We start from the raw sequence: 8,237 nt of genomic DNA on the forward strand, positions 1-8,237 counted from the left end.
AAGAAAGGCTATTCTTCTCCTACCTTTAGATGTCTCTGCGCCACCGTTCAGTATAAATCACGATTTTCGTCGGTATGTAAATGAGTTCTCTCGCAGCACTGGGGGTGGTCTTCAGCGCTCAAACAGCACTGGGGGCGTCCCCAATGCTGCAAGAGAAATCTCCAGCGATGCCTCTCTCTTCTTCAGGAACGGCCTATCTCCGCGTCTTCTTCCAGCGCTGGCTTCAAACTTCTAGGCTTCGGGCAGAGCCGACTGCGCATGCCCACGGGCCACAAGAAAATGGCCGCTTACTGTGTCGGCTCTGCCTGAGACCTAGAAGTTTGACTTCCAGCGCCGAAAAAAGACACATGAAGAGGCTGGTTCCTGAAGAAGATGGAGGCGGCGCTCGAGAGTTCTCTCGTAGCATTGGGGATGCCCCCAGTGCTGCGAGAGAACTCATTTACATACTGACGAAAACCAGGATTTATACCGAACGGCAGCGCGGAGAAGACATCTAAAGGTAGGAGAAGAATAGCCTTTCTTAAGGCTATTGCTACATGTCAACTAAAAAAAAATTGATTTTAATAGTAGAATCCCTTTAACTGTTTTCACTTAAACCTTCAGCAATGAGAAGTAAAATCTAAATTATATAGTAGCTTCAAGAGGGCAAAAAAATGCCTTCCATGGTGCCCTTTCGGAGTCTACTTTTGGGTAGTGTGCCTCTTGGTGTGAGATCATTCACTGCTACATATGCCTGTACAATACACTCAGACGTTTTGTCATTTTGACACATTGCTGCCATGTAGGCCATTCTGACATGTTTAGGGCCATGGTTATGTGAGGGCTGGCATGCACATGCTGTAAAGAGCCTCTGGGTGGCCCAGACAGGCCCAGGCTTCATAACCCCATTGCTGCTTGAAATTTTTTTTTAAATTCATCCTTGTTTTAAAGGTCCGTTAAAAACTGATACCAAATGGATGACAGCCATCAAAAACGGAGAAATGGACTCAAAAGTGATGCACAACGGCTGCCTCAAAATTTGACGCTATTCCTATCCACAGTATACGCCATAAATATCTGAAACATGGGTGTATTAGTCTGTGTGGGAGCCTCTGGGGAGTATTCTACTGTGTAGGGACTACTGTGGAGCATATTATACTGTGTGTGGGCCACTGTGGAGCATTTTATACCCCGCGGGACTGAGGAAGAGGGTATGGGGCTGGGGAGATTTATATTGCATGGGTATTACTGTGTGGGGGTCACAGAACAGAAAACTTTAAGATGCATTGGGGAGCCCACAAATTCCTGCCAGCAGCCCTGTGTACTATGTCTGCATCACAGCTCCCTCACTATATTCTTGCACATACGTGTACTGCTCCATGGCTGTATCATCCCCCACAGTACTGTGCATGAACCAGCTATGGAGCTATTGGGGTTGCACAGTACTAGAGGGGATGACCATACAGGGAAAACACTCAGTAATGTGCAGCGCTGGTTGTCAGGTAGTCGGCACATATATAAGATTTCAGTGATGGAGCCATGGTGTGGACTATTAGCAGGAAGCTTTAGGATGGCCCCCAGAACATGTTCCTCTGGCGGACCCTAGGCCCTTCTGTCAGAGTCTTCCCATGAGTTAGTATTTAGGTCTTATTCGCCGGGTTTATTCTGTGTAGCTGTATCGCTGTCCTCTTTGGCAGTGAATTGGGAACTTGTGCCAGCGCTGCTGAACCAGGAAATCTGGGAGGCCGGGACACAAGTTTTAATTTCCTGCACAGGCTCAGGACTCTCTTGCCCTTGAGATTTAATTGTCTGACCGGAATTTGGAACCAATTAAAATTAATGTGGACCCCTCTATACACGCTGGAGCATGTATAGAGGACCAGGGAGCTTGACTTGCCGCCATGGTAATCCTTTTTACACTCCAATTTAATATCTCAAGATTTATATATGAGGAGGACTGTCTACCTAAGATGGAGGCTGCCCCGCAAGCTGTGAAGAATTAAGAATCTGTTTTCTGTGCATTTATTTGGTGCCTGTTTACACCTATGGACCAGGCGGTAAGTAGACAGGAGGGGGGTCATGCAGTATAAAAATAACCAATGAATAACTTCACTATCTAGTTGCAGAAGTAAGTGCACCCGTCAACTAATAGGTTTTCTTGCTCCACCTTCACTTCCCCTGCTTTTAACCCTTGTTATTCCCTTCTTATCCCCTTAACTTGTGGCTGCTGGGGTACATCCTCTGAGACCTCCTTATGACATGGCGAGATTTATCACTGCCATTTAATATGCCAGTCTTGAAATTTCCTGCACCGCCAGAGCAAGTGTGTCATTTCATCCCACTGTGGCGGAATCGGTGGAGCGGCGTCTAGCAAAGGATGCAAAAAGTTGAAGTTGGTGGACGCAATGAAAGGTTCTCTTTTAAGGCCATGACTTACCTCCCACCGTACCACATTCCTAAAGCCATAAGGTTCTTTGTTGTTTTTTTCAGTCAGGGCTTTGTTTTTTGCAGGATGACTTGTGTTTTCCAACTGTACCTTTTTTGTGTATATTTGCATACACAGAGCACTGATCGTCCGCAGAGAGATTCAACTAGTAAGGGCTAGTTCACACGGAGTTCCGCATGTACACGTTCCGTCGCGGCTGCCTTGATGGGATGCCTGGCAGTGCACTGGCATCCCGTCGCGGCATCCCATGATGGATTAGGCCCAAATGAATGGGCCGGAGCCTCGCGCCACATGATACAGATAGCTAAACCAAATGATCTAACATAAATGTCAAGGCGCTTTGAGGGCTGGACATTGACCTACAAAGTACATATACTGTAGGTGGAACCAGGGAGACAATGCACCTTACCAAAACAGAAGAAGACCTTTTGCCTTCCCGAATTAATCATAAACTGTTATAGATTCCAACACATTTATCTTAGGCCGAAGCCCAACGTGGCGTAAATGTCGCAGTTTGAACAGGGCGGTTTTTCTAGCAAATCCCATACGCACATTACAACAATATACCCGCAGCAGAATTTCTGTGATTTCCATAAACGTTGCCTTTTTGGAAATCACAGCATTTCAATTATTCCTAAGGTATAATAGAAGAAGAAAGTCCGCTTTGGAAAACTGGACTTTCTGTGAAAAGCGCTGGCAGAAAAACCGTGATGCTTTTCCGCTAGAGCATTGTTTCGCTGCGCCTTGCTACGTAGGGCCTTAGCCTTAAACATACACTCACAAATATGCCATATCCAACAGTAATGCATTTTATTTATATAGCACCAACATATATATTCATATATATACACGTGTAAAAATAAGACTCCCATTGACTTCAATGACATTTTACAGGTGTATTTTTACGCGTGTAAAAAATATCATTGAAGTCAATGGGAGTCTTATTTTTACACGTGTATTTTGCAAAAATACATGCGTGTTTAGTCCGTGTGAAGGCTCCCTGAAGCTGTAGAAGTTGAGTTATTCTGATTGTCCGGGGGAGAGCATTCCAGAGGAGTGGTGCAACCCGAGAATGAAGAACCAGTCTTGAGTAAAGGGGACTCCGTTATACTAACCATAACTTCCACATTGACATTGCAGCTTAAAAAAATTGGTAAAACCTCAATAAAAAGAAATAATAAATTGGAAATGTGATATGGAATTTGATCTTGTTGCCATCCTTTTATGTATATTGCGTTGCTGTACTATGGGACACTTTATATCATTACAAAGTTAATGAGACTTTCCCAACCATGGTTGCAAATCTGAAACTGCCATCCATGGCTGATAGATATGATGTATAATAACGGCTCTGTTCATGGTATATAATCTGCACCTAATATTGTCGGGATGATAGGATATTTCTATAGGTCTATTATTACTGCCCTGTGTGGTCATGACTGTGGGGATTGCTTTTTCAGTCCTATATGTGAATACAGATTTTCTTGTAAGATGGAGACAATGGCTGTTGTGTCTCGGTCAGGACATCCTAGTCATCTCATTTACAGGCTGCCCTCCAGCCGTGCCCCCCTCCCTGGGTACAGGGTTTCATTACAATGCCTATTATTGGGGGGGGGTCCTGAGAGTCCCCTTTCACTGACAGTTTTGCTCGGCTGAACGCGGGTAATTCAAGTTGTATTCTGCTGGGGTGTGTGGGAACATACGGAGCACAGTGCCCCTGTGTGTCTGGGCTGCACATAAAGGAGACATTATTCCCTGACAGGTCTTTCTCAATCCACTTCCAAATTCATTGAGATCCTTTTACACAGTCTGATGTGACGGTCATTTCCCTCTGACCTGGGCCAAGACACCATCCATTTCAATAGCTTACACAGTCATACAGCATAGGCCGGCGCTCTCGGCCCACACAGCGAGCAGGTCCTCCGTATAGAGGCAGCCTCTTATTTTATGATCTGACTTCTGTAAAAATTGGAGTCAAGGGGGGGAGAGGAGTTAAATGCCACATTTTAGGGTTCTGTCTCGTATATTTTTCCCATAAAATCACATTGCGGTGACTGAGGCCTGAATGGCCAAGCTGCATTTCATCTCCTATTTTTATGAAGAATACATCTACAATGGGCACTAAACATTGGGGGGTAGTAGTGTGTAATGGCGCCAGGCATAGACACTTTGCTGCCTGTTACACCAGCCTCCCAAAGAGATATACAGGACAGCTGGCTTCACAATACACTAATGCTTTGGAAATTAGGCTGAAAATGTGACGCAACCACAGGCGTATCCTATGTGTCCGTGTCTATAATACTGGTGTCTGTCTATATTGTTAAAAATCACTTTGGGCCTCCTCAGGTTGCAGGGCCCAATAGCAATTGCTATGTCTGCACCCCTATAGCTGTGCCTAATGGAGTCCTCGTCCTACAGAAACACCCAGCGGTATTCCTCTTCCCACAGGGGTTGTGCTCTTCAAGCTATTACTGTCACTCCCTCCGCTGCGTTTCGGGAAAAGCCCAGGTCACACTACAGTCACTGCACACTGATAGGTAACCGCACTGAATGCACCGAAGTTCCGAATCGAACTACCTAAAAATCCTAACACATAACTTTTCCCACCACGGCATAGCCAACAGTCGAAATGGAGGTAGACTGAGGGAGAATCATCAGAAGTGGCGAGATGATTCAGAGCAATTCCTCAGTAGCTGCTCGTGAACTCTGGTAGGGAGGGGCACAACAAGACAGTGAGCCCTAAGCTGAAACCCCCCTCTGACCCTTCCTACTTGCCTGTCCTGTCCTAAGTGACAGGTCACAACTGGGCGGCAAACCCTACCTAGATATAGGTGATGACACAGAACACAGACAAGACAAACAACAACAAAGGGAGGTCAGCTAGCCAACAGTCGAGCAACACAGTACAGAAACGATATCCCAGAGAATAGTCAAAGGCAAAGCCAGAGGTCAATATGAGTACAGGTTACAAATCAGCAAGAGTTACAGCCAGGAAGCACAAAGCAATAGCAAGCACTAATGTGAGCAAACAAATAGGAAGGAAGAACCCACCCTGGACCTGATAGGCTGTCAATCACACAGGCAAGGCTAACATTAATTACACCATGCAACAATGATTTTGCTACTGAGAGAAAAACATGTGATTTCTACTAAAATGAGCGCGCTGATTCCAAATATGAACTCGGAATTTGCCTGACGTGTAGATTTTAAGTTATTCATGCTAAGCATATTCCATAATAACAATAATAATGCACTAGCATCTGCCCGCGACTTTGTCTGCGGGTTGGTGTTGACGCCGAGCCGCTTATATTTAGTCAATTGCTGTTGTGGATGATCCGCCTGCTCCTGTGTCTTGGCTCTGCTACATGGCAGCATATGCACAGCATATTCAGTTGTATGTACATCTCTGCATATGGAGCGTGTACTCAGCTGTGCTACAGTGCTGCCTAAGCTCTGCTACATATGGCCATTTGGATTATAGGGGTGTTCTTATGTAAGTGTCTAAGCAGCTTCTGTGGTGGAAACGGCTGAACGGATGTTGCAGAAATTTGCCACAGTTCGATCAGCCTGCTCCCGCGTCTCGGCTCTGCTACATCGCTGCATATGCATAGGATACCCAGCTGTATGTACAGGGCTGGCGTTAGCACACGGCATAGTGCCGGGGCCCACTGAGCCTCTGCAGGCCCCCCGGCACTTGCCCGCCCCAGCACAGGACGCAAGTCCCAATTTCAACTCAGATCTGCGTCCTCCGGACGCAGATCTGAGTTGAATGCATACGTGACTAAAGCAAGGAGCTTTGGAGAGAGCTTTAGGAGAGAGCTTTTGGAGTTAAACATTGAGGGGAACATAATGAAGGGGGGGCCATGAACCTGGGGGCAGATGAAGGGGAGGGGGGAGAACGGTATGAAACTGGCAGCAGAGATGGGGGGACACGATTCTGGGGGCAGAGATGGGGGGACACGATTCTGGGTGTAGAGATGGAGGGACATGAATCTGGGGGAAGAGATGGGAGACATTAATCTGGGGGCAGAGATGGGAGACATGAAACTGGGGGCAGAGATGGGGGGACATGAAACTGGGGGAAGAGATGGGGGGACATGAAACTGGGGGCAGAGATGGGGGGACATGAATCTGGGGGCAGAGATGGAGGACATGAATCTGGGGGCAGAGATGGGGGGACATGAATCTGGGGGCAGAGATGGGGGGACATGAAACTGGGGGCAGAGATGGGGGGACATGAGTCTGGGGGCAGAGATGGAGGGGAAATGGAACTGGGGGCAGAGATGGAGGGGACATGGATCTGGGGGCAGAGATGGGGGGACATGAATCTGGGGGCAGAGATGGAGGAGACATGAATCTGGGGGCAGAGATGGAGGGACATGAATCTGGGGGCAGAGATGGAGGGGACATGAATTTGGGGGCAGAGATGGGGGGACATGAATCTGGGGGCAGAGATGGGGGGACATGAAAGTGGGGGCAGAGATGGAGGGACATGAATCTGGGGGAAGAGATGGGGGACATGAATCTGGGGGCAGAGATGGAGGAGGGACATATGATGTACGGGTGACTGTAGGAGGATTATACCATGTGGGGGCACATGAAAAATAAATGAGAATGGGCAGAGTCAACATAAAAGTGGGTGGAGCTAAATTTACCACGGCGCGCACATTTTGTCCCTCTTTCAGTTCTTCAAAATTTGGGAGGTATGATATGGGGGCTCAATTTTATTATCACTTGGCGCAAGTAACCTCTGCAAACCAAAAATACTGACTATATACACTCACCGGCCACTTTATTAGGTACACCATGCTAGTAACGGGTTGGACCCCCTTTTGCCTTCAGAACTGCCTCAATTCTTCGTGGCATAGATTCAACAAGGTGCTGGAAGCATTCCTCAGAGATTTTGGTCCATATTGACATGATGGCATCACACAGTTGCCGCAGATTTGTCGGCTGCACATCCATGATGCGAATCTCCCGTTCCTCCACATCCCAAAGATGCTCTATTGGATTGAGATCTGGTGACTGTGGAGGCCATTGGAGTACAGTGAACTCATTGTCATGTTCAAGAAACCAGTCTGAGATGATTCCAGCTTTATGACATGGCATTGCATTATCCTGCTGAAAGTAGCCATCAGATGTTGGGTACATTGTGGTCATAAAGTAATGGACATGGTCAGCAACAATACTCAGGTAGGCTTTGGCGTTGCAACGATGCTCAATTGGTACCAAGGGGCCCAAAGAGTGCCAAGAAAATATTCCCCACACCATGACACCACCACCACCAGCCTGAACCGTTGATACAAGGCAGGATGGATCCATGCTTTCATGTTGTTGACGCCAAATTCTGACCCTACCATCCGAATGTCGCAGCAGAAATCGAGACTCATCAGACCAGGCAACGTTTTTCCAATCTTCAATTGTCCAATTTCGATGAGCTTGTGCAAATTGTAGCCTCAGTTTCCTGTTCTTAGCTGAAAGGAGTGGCACCCGGTGTGGTCTTCTGCTGCTGTAGCCCATCTGCCTCAAAGTTCGACGTACTGTGCGTTCAGAGATGCTCTTCTGGCTACCTTGGTTGTAACGGGTGGCTATTTGAGTCACTGTTGCCTTTCTATCAGCTCGAACCAGTCTGGCCATTCTCCTCTGACCTCTGGCATCAACAACGCATTTCCGCCCACAGAACTGCCGCTCACTGGATGTTTTTTCTTTTTCGGACCATTCTCTGTAAACCCTAGAGATGGTTGTGCGTGAAAATCCCAGTAGATCAGCAGTTTCTGAAATACTCAGACCAGCCCTTCTGGCACCAACAACC

The 8,237-nt window shown here is 47.1% G+C and overlaps 1 protein-coding gene across 1 annotated transcript in view; it reads right to left on the reverse strand.

The window, feature by feature from the left end:
• The window catches only part of LOC142202649 (caspase-7-like), a 436,926-nt gene that overhangs the window by 293,381 nt on the left and 135,308 nt on the right, over nucleotides 1-8,237 (reverse strand). The window lies entirely within an intron of this gene.

Source organism: Leptodactylus fuscus, chromosome 5 (genome assembly GCF_031893055.1).
Source record: "Leptodactylus fuscus isolate aLepFus1 chromosome 5, aLepFus1.hap2, whole genome shotgun sequence".
Classification (NCBI taxonomy): domain Eukaryota; kingdom Metazoa; phylum Chordata; class Amphibia; order Anura; family Leptodactylidae; genus Leptodactylus; species Leptodactylus fuscus.